This window comes from Podarcis vaucheri (assembly GCF_965113315.1).
Source record: "Podarcis vaucheri genome assembly, chromosome: 11".
NCBI lineage: Eukaryota > Metazoa > Chordata > Lepidosauria > Squamata > Lacertidae > Podarcis > Podarcis vaucheri.
The window spans coordinates 61,256,935-61,272,346 of record NC_138749.1 but is presented as its reverse complement, the minus strand read 5'-3'; the positions used below and the strand labels follow the sequence as shown (position 1 = coordinate 61,272,346).

Sequence of the window (15,412 nt, the reverse complement as noted above, 5' to 3'; positions counted from 1 at the left end):
TCTAGGGCTTGTTGCCAGCTTTGCAAGGTGAAATAGTTTGCTAATTTCCTTAATGTGATCCGTGATGCCCAGAGTAGCAGTTAGTTGCTTGTTCTATTGATCTGCCCTCTCTTAAGTGGCTCCTGGTTAAGAGAGGCTTTTTATGATTGTCTACTGTGTGACTTGAGATGGTTTTTATCAGCCAGAACGTGCCAGTTGCCAGCAGCTGGAGACTGTGTGCTTGTATGAAATAATTTATTCATGCAAGATAATGCTCCTTAACATTTAACAGGTAATGAACGTGACATAAATTTCCTCCTTGCTTTTAATTTTTCCCTTTCCTCTTCTAATGTGCAAACAGGCAGCTCTGGTGCTCTAAATAATAAGTAATTTTTGGCCATCTGTCAAAAGGAAATTTCAATACAAATTTAAATTAATGGTGCCTGAAATTTTTTATAGCTCCTCTAAAAGCCTCTAATGTGCAGAAAATTCTGAATCTGCTGGTAGTAATTAGTGTAGCATGTAATGAGGATGTGGGCAATGTTATGCAGCCCCAGTGTAACGTTTTGATATGGTAGCAAAAGTTTGATTTATACAAGGTTGTGGCTGGGTTTAATTGTGGGAGACGCTTTCAAGTGTTTTCTTGAAGATACAGATTATTAAGCAGGGCAGATTTTAGAATAGCTCATAAAATGTAAATTTAGGTGTTGCTGTAAGAATGAGATAATTAAGGTAGCCTACTCGCCGGTGTGAACAGGAAAGAAATATGTCCAATTGTATTTTTATTCCCATATTTTTTGAAAAGATGTGACCACCATTCCCTAAAGGGCTCACAAAATGTAGAGGACTAGATCAATGCATAAAGGGGGATCCACAGTCCAGAAGTAAAGAGCATCAGTGAGAAAGGGGTACAGCATTTCTTTGCACAGATGTGTAGAAGAAAAATAATTTACACAGGTTCAGATCCTTTGAAATGATGAAGATGCAACTGCAGACCACAACAAATGAACTTAAATAGCCCTTGTGTAATCTGCTTTATGTTGCTCAGTGAAATTACATGTTTATTTTAAAGTGCTAGCTAACCAAATGAGTAATAGTAATTTAGGCTGGAATCCTAAGCACACTGAACCAGGGTTGTAAGCCCATTGGACACAGCGAACAGGAGGTTGCCACATGTCCTCTTTTTCACGAATATGTAAAATAAGAGCCATCATAGCGATCCATAGTTAAAAGTAGAAGTCGGCAAATGTGTCCTCTTTTTTGCCCTTCAAAATATGGGAACCCTAATTCTGAATAAATATGCACAGAATTCACTGTTGGAACAGCCCTCTTCAGGCGTATTTCACTCAGACTCCAACTTTCTCAACTCAACAACCCGGATCCATGCATTGTGTGTAGGCCTTGAAACCTATGTGTTTTTGAACCCCATTAATTATTACTTACAGAGAGCTAAGCATAATGATTTTGGTTTGTTTTTTCAAATGCAAAAACTAACACATGGTTGGAAAGCAAAGAAGCTGTGTGGTCTTCGTTGGTCCCACTAGCCATGGAAAATCTTTATTTTTCTGTATTCTTTATACTTTTTAAAGTTTAGTGTAGATAATATGGTACCGTTCGCACCATTGTTGTTGCTAGCAAATGTGCAGTCTGCCACTTCTATACTGACATGCCATAAGTAGCAATGGTTTTGCTGTGCTTCTCAGACCTTTAGTGTCAAGAATAATAATAATGTTATTATTTATATACCCTGCTCACCTGGCTGGGTTTCCCCAGCTACTCTGGGTGCCTTCCAGAAGAATATAAAAACATAATAAAATGCCAAACATTAAAAACTTCCCAATACCGGGCTGTCTTCAGATGTCTTCTAAAAGTTGTGTAGTTCTTTATCTCCTTGACATCTGATGGGCAGGCGTTCCACAGGGACAAGGCTGTTTGAAATGCAGCAGCAGAGATGCTGTGTACACTTAACAGTTAATTCTGTTAGTATTACTTTTAATAAATATTATTTTTTAAAAAATCTGTTAGTATTAAAGTCTACTAATAAAGAGGGGGATAGGTGGAGATATTGCTTAGCAGCTGGGCAGAATGTCATGATCTTTGCCGAAGTAACACATGCGCTGATTGGCTGTGTAGTTTTCAGTGACTTTTTCCTCTGTATGTTTGGTTGAATGTTTACAAACGATGTACAAGGCCTGAAGGAAGAAAGACAAAAGCTCTCTGTTTCTTTCTCCTCAAACTATACACTGGTTCATCTTGCTCGCTAAAGTGCTATCAGGATTTCTTTTCTCTTTCCTCAACTCCGTCTGCGTTATTTAAGTGACTTTGCTAACAATGGGTAGTTCTGAGTTGCATTTTCCAACACAGGGAATAGTTCTGTTCTGTTCTTGTTTTTTAAATGATAGAAACCATTTGTAGTGGTGATAATCAAAGTAAGGGAAGTAAGGAAGAATTTATCAGACTGAGAGGTGCAGGCAGTCTGTCTTTAGTTTCCTGTAATATTGACTTATTAAGCCAGTGAAATTGGGGAATTTTGCTTATAATGCCTTTTGCTTGCTTACTGGCAAGTCTCATAGTGAGGTGGGAATACACCTCCTCTTAAGACTTGTCCCTGCACTGTGGGTTGTGGTAGCTTTGTGGCGAGGGAATAAATTGTAGTAAATTCAGCAGTTTTAGTAAAGTGTCGGTGGACTTATTTGGCAATGTAATATTAAGTTGTAATAGAAAAAATACTTTTGAAAGCAGCATTTTTAAGGCCGCTGTAGATACAAAAGAATAAGGAGAGACACCTGTAGCAGAGAACCTTGTTAGTTATTATGTAAACCTTGAAAGGTATATAGATGTACACATTTTGTTCTTTTGTCTATGTGTGTTGATTCTTTCAATTGCTATAGTCATTTATACCTCCAGTTGCTTTAGGTTCATGTTGTGGATTTTCGGGTTGCAAACACCGCAAACGTGGAAGTGTATACTTCCGGGTTTCGCCGCATGCAAAGAAGCATTTTGCGTGCTTCGCGCAAGCGCAGGAGCGCTCTATTGCATCACGCACACACGCAGAAGTGGCACTCTACTTACGGACTTTCCGGGGTGCAAACGGCACTCTGGAACGGATTGCTTCCATAAGTAGAGGTACCGCTGTATAGCATTGTAGCACTTTAGTATTGAGAGAGCACCCAGTTTGCTTTCATAAAAAAGCACAACACGTTGCTGAAGGAGATGTACATTGAATGCCACTCATTTTTATCAGGATTTTTTTAAAAAAACTATTAGCTCATGCCAACCTCTGACTTACTGAATGTGTGAACAAGCCTTGAGACTGATGATTTATTACAAGGCCAGCGCTTCACCACTCTTCCCTCTCCCCACTCTCTGGATCTGTAGACTCGGTTCCCATGGTGAGTTGGGAGTCACCCCATCTTCCTTGCTACCAAGACTCAGGCGGGACTGAGGCAGGGGTAATCTTCCGAATCTCAACAGCAGGACTTTGAAAGCAGCAACTACCTATTTCCATTCCAAGAGGTTGACATGAGTTTCGATTAGCTTTTCCAGGATAACATTTATAAAGAGATGCAGTGTGAGTTTTCCTTTGTTTCACAAGGGTGTATTCTCTGGAGACGCTTGGTATTTTATTTTATTTCCTATTACTTTTTGGAGAAGGGAGGAAGGTCGCCGCATTGTAGCATGATGAGAAAATTTTGTTGGTCTGGCAGTACAGCAATTTGTGCAGTATTAATTGATACCTGGCTTTGGACGTGTAAGCTGTGGGGAATGTAACAGGTGCTGTAATTCCAGAAAATGTGTTGCAATTGTGGAGCAGATGAATAAATATCAGTGGGGCAGAGCCAGTCCTCAGGTGGTGAAACATGAGTGGATTGATGATGTGATTGGGTGAGACAGGCTTGTTTGTTTGCAATCTCATCCAGTGACTGCTGAAGCAAAGCAAATATTAATTAGCAAGGCCCTGTTTGTTGTCTTGGTCTGTCTTAAGTGGCTGATTTTGCATTGTTCTTTATAATACCCAATATTGTTGTTGGGTCATGAACATTTTGCAACTATACATATACGTATTTAAATTGCATCATTAACCTGATATTCTGGTAAATGCCTTCAGATGGGGACTTCTCCCTGCCTAAACTCTTCTTAGATTTCTACGTTTTTCTCCCACACTCAGTGTTCCCTTTCTAATGAAGTCATCTTGTGCTTTTTAATTCAGCATAGAACAGTCATTTGAGAATAACAGCATGTATTCTTGTTGCAAAAATTAGATTTTCCATCTCTCAGTGTCCTGTGTGTGTGGATATAGATATAGACATATGTGTCCATATTTCAGTGCTGGAAGCAGTCTTATCTAGTATCTTCTCCCAGATTTGCCTGCTGAAGAATTGCTTTATGCTTGTAAGGAGAGCCCCTATAAAGACACTTCAGACAAAATCCTCTGATGCCTACTTTACTAAATCTCTGACTGATTAATGATTTAGAGAAACATGAATTTTCTTTCTCCAGATGTTCTAGTCTCCCAGAAGGCAAAAATCTTATGGACTTGCTTATTTTTAACTATTTTTACACCACCCAATAATAGGAAGTTATCTAGGTGGTTTATAAATAAAATGATTAAATTCTAATCAATTTAATTAATCAATTAATCAATTAATTAAAACTAAGTGATACAGAGTGGACCCACTGAAAGCAGTGGACTTAAGTAGGTTGATACCACCTTTAAAGTCTAAATATAAGATGAGGCAAAAACAAAAAAAATCCGAAGCAGAATAAAATCAAGGTAAAATCAGCAACATAGGTTATAGGTTCCAATGTTTAATGAGTTACTGGAAACAGAATGTGATGTTTGATGTAGAGTAAACCTGTGACTCAACAGCTGCATGTTGGATGTAACAGAGATCTAGTCTAATCGACTCCCTGACATGCTAGCTTTCTATGGGCATAAAAAGGTTTATTTTTGTATGGAGAAACATTCAGTCATGTCAGCCCTTATCTGCATTTTGAAGTAATATGGCCCAGACATAAGTTTACCAAATTAATGAAAACTAGGTAATTTGTTGAATGAAGTCCAGGTGGTGGTGGTGTTTGTAAAAATGGACAAGGTTTTGTCCAGTCCACTTATCCTGCAGTTCAGTCTTATCAATCCCTAATACGGTTCAGAGAAAATGGAGAATAATAAATTACTGAATTATGTACTTTGAGATTTCCCAAGCTGTCATATAGTTTTACTATCACAATTAGCTTTTATATGATGGTATTAAGAAGTTTTACACTTTATTCATAGTTAACAGAAATGGCTCGAAAATAGCAGACTTGTATTTAAATTTCAAATAAATTCTAGTATTATCGCAAGCGGAAATGGGTGCTAATCAAACATCACCAAAACTGAACCTCAAAAAAGCCTCACGGTCTTGCATGCTTTTTCTGGTAAATGCTTGAATTTAATTATAAATAGTTTTCTAATCTGTAATACATTTGTGCAGTCTGAAACCTACATATTTAAGGAACTCTATGATAACATATTTAAACAAAGGGGCTTATGCTACTAATTTATGCATGTATTTATCACAGTTGTATAACTGCATAACTAAGGAGTTCAAAATGACATATACAAGTTGTTTTTTTAATTTTATTTAAGAAAGCACAACTATCATGTGAGATAGGTTAGATGAGGTATTGTGACTTGCTCAAGCAAACCTGGCTTGCTTCGTGCCTGAATATATATTTAAACTGTCTTCCTGGTCCCTGCTGCAACTATCACTCTACTCTTGTAAATGGTGTTGGAGTAACTGAAAATAGGCTTGGTCATCCATCTTCCCAATGAGTCCGGAAACTGTTAATATTCTAGGAAGAATGTAGGAAGCTACTTACATTGAAACATACTAATTGGTCCATCTCAATACTATCAGCTGACTTGGAACACAACCGCTGCATAAATGGGGAGTCGCTTGCACTGGCAGTGTTTCTTAGGGTGTTTCCCTGCACTGCCTGGAGATGTGTTCCATCACTAAACTCTGGTTGTTAATGTAACACTTCCATAGTCTATCCAGGAGATCTGTGTTGCAGAGATCAACTAAAGTACAGTACCAGTGGTTCCCAATTGATGATCTGCAGGGGTGGAGGGTAACTCACCCAGGATGTCCATGGCACCATTCACATAACAAAAACCACCATAGAGATAACAAAATTCTGAAAAGTAGGGGGCTGATGACTTGGCTTTTGAAAAACGGGGGTCCGCAGTATTTAGCTAATTGCCAATTATGCTTCTATTCCTTGTGAAAATGGGCAGAACAAGAAGCTATGGCACTAGGGCAACAATTTTAGCTGCTTAAAATGTTTTGGAAAATATAAATGTTATAGTCCTCTAAGACCCTGGAATGTTCTTCTGTGGCATTGGCTTCCAGATACATGGCTGCACAACATTTAACAGCAGTTCTTAAAATTGCCAGTGTCTTAAGACTTTTCAATATTTACCACTAGATAATGAGTAGTAGATAATGAGTAGATGGATCTGTGTGTCTGAAAGAGAGGACCTGATAGCCATCTGCATATTTCTAGTCCTATTCCAAAAATGTTTTTATGATGCCGTCAAATTTCATACTGCAGATACCCCATACTTTTAAGCTTTCAGAAAAGTTGGTGTGCATGTGTGCTCACTGTAAATAAATGCCAAGTGTTCGTTAAGATAATGCCAGGTAGGAACACTGACTTTGATTAATGTAAGAAGGTTTAATTTTAATATTGGTATTATTTTGGAAAATTGATATATTAATCTTAAATATGTTTTTAAAAAGAAAAGAAGTAGTGGGAAATGGAAAAATCTGACAATAAATTTAAGCTACTTCCTTTTCACCTTTTCATACCTGATTCATTTAATTAGATAAAACAAATACATCTTGGATGACCCATTGCATATAGCAATGTTTGAAGTTCTATGTTTTCTTAAGCTACATTTGGCCTTTGAAGAACAAAATAAAATAGGAAATGCTAATGTTTTTTTCAGCCAACTAAGGGAAGAAAATAAAAATGTCGCCATGGTAACAAAGCTGCTTTCTAGATGGCTTCCTAAGATATGCCTGAACTAGAAGCAGATGTCTGATTTGAGAATCTTGCCTCCTTCAATGTAAACAAATAACTTCTAGGCAGGTGTTAGAAATAATATGGAAATCCTATTAAGGGGCCCTGGGTTCCTGTCAGTCAGGAAGCCCCTGCCACAAAAGGGCTGGTTGTCTGAAGAAAAGAGACAGAGTAAATTCTCATTAGGCTTTAGCTTTCCCAGGAAATGATTGTCTCTGCATGTTATTTCTCCTGTGAATCTGAATGTAAGCCGTTACTCCTATTGATCTATTCTGCTCGCCCTCTCTTTTTCTCTGCCCCCCTCTTTTTCCTGGATTAACACTTGATATGTGCTGCTACTCTACGATTTGTGACATTTGTGATTTTAACCCTCAGCCCCTCAAAGAAGAAGGCAACAGACAAAACCTCTTTATCCTAAGCATTGGCTGGCCTGTTGAGCGTGAACAAACGCTGAGGTGTTGAACTCAAAGTGTGATGGAGGAAGAGTAGAAAGCTTCTGAATAAAAGCATTGAGCCAGGTTATTTGTGTGACTGTTGAGTAGATTTGTTCTCTAAGCCTCGGTTAAATGGTTCCGTGTCGCAGGAACCAAAATTTCCTCCCTGCTATAGGCTGAAGAAGCTTGGCGAAAAGTCGCCTTATTTTGGACTAATTATTGCCTGGTTTAGATCGGAGGCATTCTTTTTCTCCTAGAGAATTAGGAGGCGAGTGCCCGGTGCAATATATAAATATCCAACTGGTAGGGAAAGTATGTTGCTTCACGATTCTGTAAACATGCCGAGGAGGTTTTTAAAAAATAGCTTGCAGCAGAATTTTACCACAGGCCTGTCTGGGGCTAACCCCAGGAAATGCATATCTCAGATCTGGAAGCTGAGCATCTTTCCCACCCTGTTGCTATCTGTGTGTGGTGGGGGTGCCATGGCTGTGCATAGCAATGTGCTTAATAATACTCTGAGGGTTAAATGTGGATAAACACAAAACAAGCCTCCTGAAAAGCCTTGCTATTATCATGCAGCATTTCTCGGACTATAGTCCCCGAGACACACTTCATAAAGCCAATAAAGCGCACACTGGTGGTCTCCTGTTGCCCTAGCAACGGGCCATAGGGCACAGTGTATGTGAAATGCATGAACATCTGTGAATTAATCTTTTTTAAGTTTGTTCTTTTCTTGGCACTGATTGGGCCACTCTGGCTTGCGCTTGTGACATTGCGTGAGGAGGGATAAGCTGGAGAGTTCCCCTGGGCCCTGCCCTAAGTGGTTGGCAGAATGGAAAGTGAAGTGAGATTTATCCAGGCAGTGCTTTCAGTAGTTGAGGGATTTAGTCTGACAGCCCTCTCGGTGGGACGTTATTAGCTTACTTTCTGCTGCATTGGGGAAATGAATAAAAAATTTTCTAGTAAATCTAGGCATTATTGGGTTTATTGGTCTGCCACGGAAGCATAATCTGAGGAGAAAATTGAAATAATCGCTTGTGTTTATACTGCAGTTTACTGGACCTTACCACTCCCCCGCCTGGCTCTTATTGGGTTAGGGAGAGAAGGAAAATGGTTTAGAGCAAATCCGGATGTAAACACGGAAGAGGGGTGATCCAGATCTATAGTACCAGTATAATTTTCAGGCATCGTTTTTTGTTTTTTTTTAATTTGGGAGCCAAAGTAGTGGAGATGGGTATAATTCTGGTGCTGCTGAAATTTGAAGTGTGACACTTAATTATTACAAAGCATCCGAACATCAGCCAGCAGTTAGCTTCTCCGGTGAGCCTGAGTGATGATACGTAGTGCTTCTTTCCCTGGACCCCTTGGGCACACTACAGCGTAGATTTTGTGTTCAGCTCCTAATGTCAATACCAGATGCTCACTTGTAAACTGCTTGGCTTAGCCTTGTTGTTTTCCACTGTGTCTCTGAGAGGACTGTAGGGGGAACACTGTGTACGTCATATAATCAGTTAATGCTGCGTGCAGTCAGTATCTTAATGAAGTGAAATACTGCTTTAATCTGCTAATTGCATTAAGAGGGCAACAGATTGCTCCATATTTCTACTTCTTTTTGAGCTATGAGCTTATCAAAGAGTACTGAGGTGCTTTTAAGTGAAGCATATCCAGTCAGCCCAGAACCATTTGTTTTCAAATACGGGCTGATTGAAGCCGTACCTCCTGGCTTTTCTGTATCTCTTGAGAGGTTAGCAGCATATTTGCGCAAATATTCTTTTTATTTGCTTAATAAATGGAGGGGGAGGGGTTGCAGCTACGCTAGGATTTGTGCCCATGCAGTGAAATCTCAGTCAAATTTACTTAGACGTCCGTCGCATTGTGTTCCATGGGGCTTGCTCCCTATGAAGTCTAGTTAGGATTTCAGGCATTGTTAGTTTTCACGTCTGAAAACTAAAGTTCAAAGACTACAGGGGCTACATTTAAGGAGTAAATATCTGGGGCCAGGGGTTGAAAAATTTGGCCGATCCCTAACTCTAACGCTGGCATGTCCAAAGTCCGTTTCAGGGGCCTAATCCGGTCCAAAAATCCGATTCAGGGGCCTAATTTGAATTCAGCCCCTGGGGTAAAAAGGTAAAAATCCTAAAAAGCTGGCCCTCTTTGAAAAAAGTTTGGACACCACTGCCTAAGGTAATATAAGTCACTTATAGTAGATGGAGGAAACAACCCCATATTGTAGACCAGGGAGTAATTCTGCCATGGCAATACAGGGTGGAATTACATTGTTCACAGAGGAGGAGGAGTTAACAAACAGAAGTTGGTAGTTGCAGCTTCTGATTCAGCTGCCCTCACAGTTTAAACCATGGAGACAAGTGATTGGTGTGTCTTATTTAGGAGGGCTTTGGGCATAATGCTTTGAAGCTCCTACACTGATTTGTGTCTTAACCCTCTGCACGGAATTGTTTTTATAATTACTAGAGAATGTGTTTTCTTATTATTATTAGTTACAGTTTTATTTGTTTTCAACTTAAAATTAGCCAACTTAAGATTTTCAAAAGAAATCCAGAATGGAAATGTTTCACATAAATGGAACTAGGACAATAATTTATCGCTTCAGATAAGACGTTCACTGGGTAGGATTTCGACTATTAAAATGAATATCCTTCCAAAAATGTTCTTCTTATTTCAAAATATCCCAATAATTAACAACACTCGATTCTTCAAACAGTGGCAGAAAAATATATCAAGGTTTATCTGGCAGGGAAGGAAGCCCAGAATAAAACATAAAGTCATGATTGGTATAAAAGAAAAAGGAGGCAACACTCTACTGGACTTCCAAATCTACTTTGAGGCATCATGTTTATGGTGGATAAGAGACTGGATATTGTTAGAAAATATCAGAATGTTGAATTTGGAAGGGCATAATGTACAATTTGGGGGGGCATGTCTGCCTATTATATGGGAAGGCAAAAAATTATAAAACCTTTACAAACCATGTGAACAGAAAAAAATATATACAGAATATGGAAAAGTACAAAAATCTGTTATAAAAGAAAACATCAATGTGAAGCCACTGCAAGGAAAAGAACCAATATGGATAAAAAATGGTTAACATATAAAGAAACCCTAGATCTCACAGGACAGGAACCAAGGTGGGAAAATCTTGAGGAATTAAAAAATATATTAACGGATTGGTTAGAGATACATCAGATTAACGAACTGTTTACAATAGATTAAAAATCGGATTTGCAGAACAAAAATCCCAGTTTACAAGAGTTTTATTAGATACAAAAATTAAAGTATTATCAAAAATGTACAAACTGCTTCTAGAGTGGTAAACAAAAGTGGAATTTGTGAAATCAAGTATGATTAAGTGGGCACAGGATGTGGGTCATAAATATTAATTATGAGCTATGGGAGAATTTATGGGCAGTAAATATGAATTTTACAGTGTGTTATGCATTAAAAGAAAATATGATGAAAATGACCCATAGATTGTATTTAACACCTGCCAAACTAGCAAAAATGTTTAAAAAAGAAAAAGGCAAATGTTGGAAATGCAGTGAAGTAGAGGGATCTTTTTTCCACATGTGGTGATCCTGTAAAGTAATCAGGGAATTCTGGGAAGTAATTTACAGTGAATTAAAAAATATATTCAAAAAAACCTTCCTAAAAATGCCCGAGACATGGGATATAAACTTTTGCTATGTATTCTGCTTCAAAACTTTTAACCACAACTGAGTAACTCTTAAATGATATATTAAAATTAGCTAGGTCTATTCCACAAGCAGCAGTAAGATAACTATAAGCTGATTGGTAAATAGTGTGATTTTTCTGTGCCTAAATGAGTACCGCACCTTTTTACCACTTAGTCATCTTGTTGAATATTTATTCAAGATGTTAAATCTGTCCCCTACAGACTTTGGCTATGTACAACTATTAAAGACCACCGTTTGAATGTTTATAGAGCCTTATATAGAGTTTAGATAGCTTCCAGAAGATCTGAGGTTCTGCCCCCCTAACAAAAATCCTGGCCAGTGTGCCCACCCCCACCATCATATGGTAGAAAGGTAGCTATTTAAATGCTTTGTTTGTAAAAAGAACATGTTTTATTTATAATTTATACAAAATACAATTACATAAAGTGATAGGAACATAATGGAATATTGTTGAAGCTGAAAAACACAGAATCATGGAGCTGGAGGGGACCCGAGGGCCATCTTTCTAGTGCAACCCCCTGCAATGCAGGAAACTCAGCTCAAGCACCCATGACAGATGGCCATCCAAGCTCTGCTTAGAAACCTCCAAGGAAGGAGAGTCCAGAACCTCCTGAGGGAGATCCATCTTCCATGTATTATAAAAAGTAAACAACACTTATTTGACCCCAGTTATTTGACGCAGAGTGGGAAACCTACACATATAGTCCAAAAGGCGCACAGGGAGTTCTGTTTATATGGGAGAACTTTAAAAAGCAAGTGGTCTTCACTGACGTGGTGCAAAAAGATCTTGTCATTTGGAGGAGCCCTGGCTGCCTAGATAAAACACTATAGTCCCACACACCCTTACCTGGGAGTAAGGCCCACTGAACTCACTGCGGCTTTCTTCTGAGTAAACAGTTATTTACTAGATGCAAGTCAGTAGCAGCACCATACGACCCTGCTTGGTTAGGTGCTGGGTGGATTTCAGATTTCAGAGTCAGGCCCACCCAGGCTGCCACCAGGTCCAGCACTGGCAACAAGCAGCTCTGTCTCGCCCAACCCTACCCATTGCCACCCCACCACTGCCCTTACCTGACCTGGGGGTTCTGGACCATGGACTCTACTGGTCAAAATGGGAGGCTTGGCAATCGCCCTCTCCCTCCAGAAACAAACCATGCTGTGGCTCCCATTTATGCATTTTTCACCTGTGCCCCCCTTAAAATATCCTGGGGGGCCCCATATAGCCCCTGGTTGGGAAGCACTGCTATAGAGGAAAGTGAGGGGCAGATGGGGTTCATTAACTGGGGAGGGTAGCCCATCTAGGAGAAGGATAACTCTGATCCTAAATATCTGATTCCTTGTGGGATATCTTTGGGAGAAGAAAAAGCTAGGGAATAAACCCCACACAAATCTGGAGTGGAGTCCCTTGTGTGCCTCCTTCCAGCAATTTCCACAGCCAAGCTGGTGCCAAACGTATTTCTCTGCTTTGCTTTGGACAACATCAAGGAGGCTGAGAGGCAGATCTTGTTGTCCGGGTAACCCAGGACGTCCATACACATTGCCCAGGCTTGTACACCAGGGACGTCACCTCAGTCTCTCAAGACAGATGGATGCCAACATTGACCATGGTTATATCAAGCACTCATTTCAAACTTAAACAGAAAATTTTATTTGCATATTTTCTTTTCCAGAGTCACTAGGGATCAGATTAATTGAAAGGCAGTTATGGTGTGTTCAGTGTGCACAATACAAACACAATGAAATAGGAATATATCATTTAATAAATTGGATTAATTGATCTAAAACCTATTAATTGACTAAAAAGTTGCTCTGACTTTTTAAAAACTGGCAGGAGATTTTTAGAATATACAATTTTAAATTTAAGTACTACTAAAAACCAAAATTCTGTGTTTTTTTTACTTCAGAAGTATTTGATTATGTTTGCACGTGAGTGAAAGCAATCAATCAATAATAATTTTTCTGTAACATACCAGACAACCTCTTTCCAAAGGTAGACTACAATTAGTGGATGTATAGAAGTTTACAGCCAGGATAGTCCATCAGTTTGAAGCTGCCTGCACTAACAAGGAAATGTTCTGAGTGATTGCATAATATTTCCCACTTCCATTTTTTCTGAAATCAGTGGTTGTTTGAAGGGGGGGGGTGCACCATGGCAGTCCTCAGTCCTTGCCCATAATTAGCATTTGGATGCTGGAAGAATATGAAATAATTTGCATCTATCGATAATGCCTTTGTTACCAGTGCTTCTTTGTTGGCGTTCCATTACTGATTTTATGACATGAACTCTTAAAAAGCATCTTCATTGCTGTGTTCACACCCAAATTGTGATGCCCAACATCAAGCTATTTTGCAACTCACAATTGTTTATTTTCCCTGCAACAAAATGAAAAGTTATTGTAATATTATAGCTACATGTTAAATTATACAGGGGAGGGGAATCACCTATTCACAGGTGTGTGGGGTGGGGACCTGTGATGGTGATACGTGATCAGTTGGTAGATGGCAAACCAATACCAAGTCCACTTTTCCTGCCTTTGGCTACTCTCATAACAAATGTGCTTAGGTTTAGAGACCCAATTTTTAGTCCTTGGAGCTGCTTGGCATAAAAATTACCTTATGAAAGTGCCAAAAGATAGTGTGAGAGAGCATTCACGTGTAATGCTGAGTCATGATTTAGCACTACGTGAATGTAATCTTCCTCCTACTCCTCCCACCACCACTTGGCTTAAAGGAAGACTTTGGAATATTTTGCTTGGTTGTTTCCTGAAAACTGGGAATTGTGGTTTAACATTAACTGTTATCAGTTTCAAAGCATGCCACATTTAAACAATGAGTTATAAAGCTGGTTTGTTGAAACAATCTGATTATGCTCTGTTGTAATCTCCTCGTTGCCTCACCTTGAGCAGTATTCAGCTAAGTTTTATTAAGAATAAACCCACTGAAATTAGTTAATGTGAATAGGTGGTTCATTAGTTTTATTAGCTTTACTCTGAAACTTAGTTGAGTACCACCCCTTATGTTAATATTGATGGACTGTCTTGTGAGCTTCCGGGCGGGGTGGAGGTTTGAACCTGCCTTTCCTATATCCAGACCCTCCAAACTTTTATACTGTACCCCTTCGTCACATTGGCTCTTGCTAACCATCCACCCCTGCAGATTAACATGGATATGAAAGACTTCACTGTGTGTGTTCTCATCAAACTGTGGTGTGCAAATGTAACCTCAGAGGCATAAACGTTCTTTATCACAGTAGTGCATACCAATCCCTCCTCCCCTTTCTCTTCTAATGGTGCAAGAAGCCTTTTTTTGCAGGGGGGGGGGTACAGAATCAATTACAAGCTATGGCATTAGGTTGTGGTTTTTTAAAAAGAAAAGTAAGGGCCTAAGTTTACTTCTGTCCTCTGTGTCAGGATTTGCCTAATGCGCCTTCCGTTTAACAAATTGGACAGCTGGCACTTCCTCTGAAATATTTGAGGAGCCTTCCTTTAAGCAGTTTATGTGACGAGCCTTGAATAATTCATGCACGACAAATGATTAGACAAGCCCTCGTCTATCTGGCTGAATTATTCTGCATGTTTGCTGAAGCAGTAAAGCGGGAGAAGAGCATTTCCTCCTCCAGAGGGTTTTACAGTGGTAGTATTGACCCACCCCTAGTTATTGGGTTTCAGCCTTTTGTTGACATTGTTGTAAATGAAAGCGGCCTGGACAGGCCTTGAGCAGCTGGGGTTGGATAATTGTGAAGGATTCGCTGCTTGTTGCTGTTACCCTCACTGTTTGTAGTGGGTTGTTTGCTTTGCCTTGTGTTGAACTGTTGACAAAAGCATTAGATACAAATGGGAACAAATAAAGTGGTGAGGTGCCAGGAGGGCTTGGCAGACATGGAGGTTTACAGGCTGTCTGAAATGAGGGCTGTCAGCACTTAATCTGGATGGGAAAGTGTCTAGAAGGTGCCTAGGATGTTTGATTTCTCTTTTCCCTGCTCCCTCTGTCTGTCTCCCCCCCCTTCAATTGCTGTTTGCAAACAAAGGTGGTAACAAAGCAAAGAAGAACCCCCTCTGAACTATATGTGTTTTACTTTGATGGAGTTCCTGCTCTGACTCTGGTTTCCCTTCTGAGAGAATCCGGTTTGTGGCAGGCAAGGGTTAAGCATTTAAGAGAGAGGAGGGGGAGTTGGGAAAGTGCAGGAGATGGAGGATTGGAGAGAAATGGGAGGTG

General features: G+C 39.5%; 1 protein-coding gene across 6 annotated transcripts in view; it reads left to right on the top strand.

Moving 5' to 3' along the window:
* LOC309542677 (transducin-like enhancer protein 4) overlaps positions 1-15,412 on the top strand; it is a 125,774-nt gene that overhangs the window by 79,313 nt on the left and 31,049 nt on the right. The gene's annotated exons all lie outside the window — the stretch shown is intronic.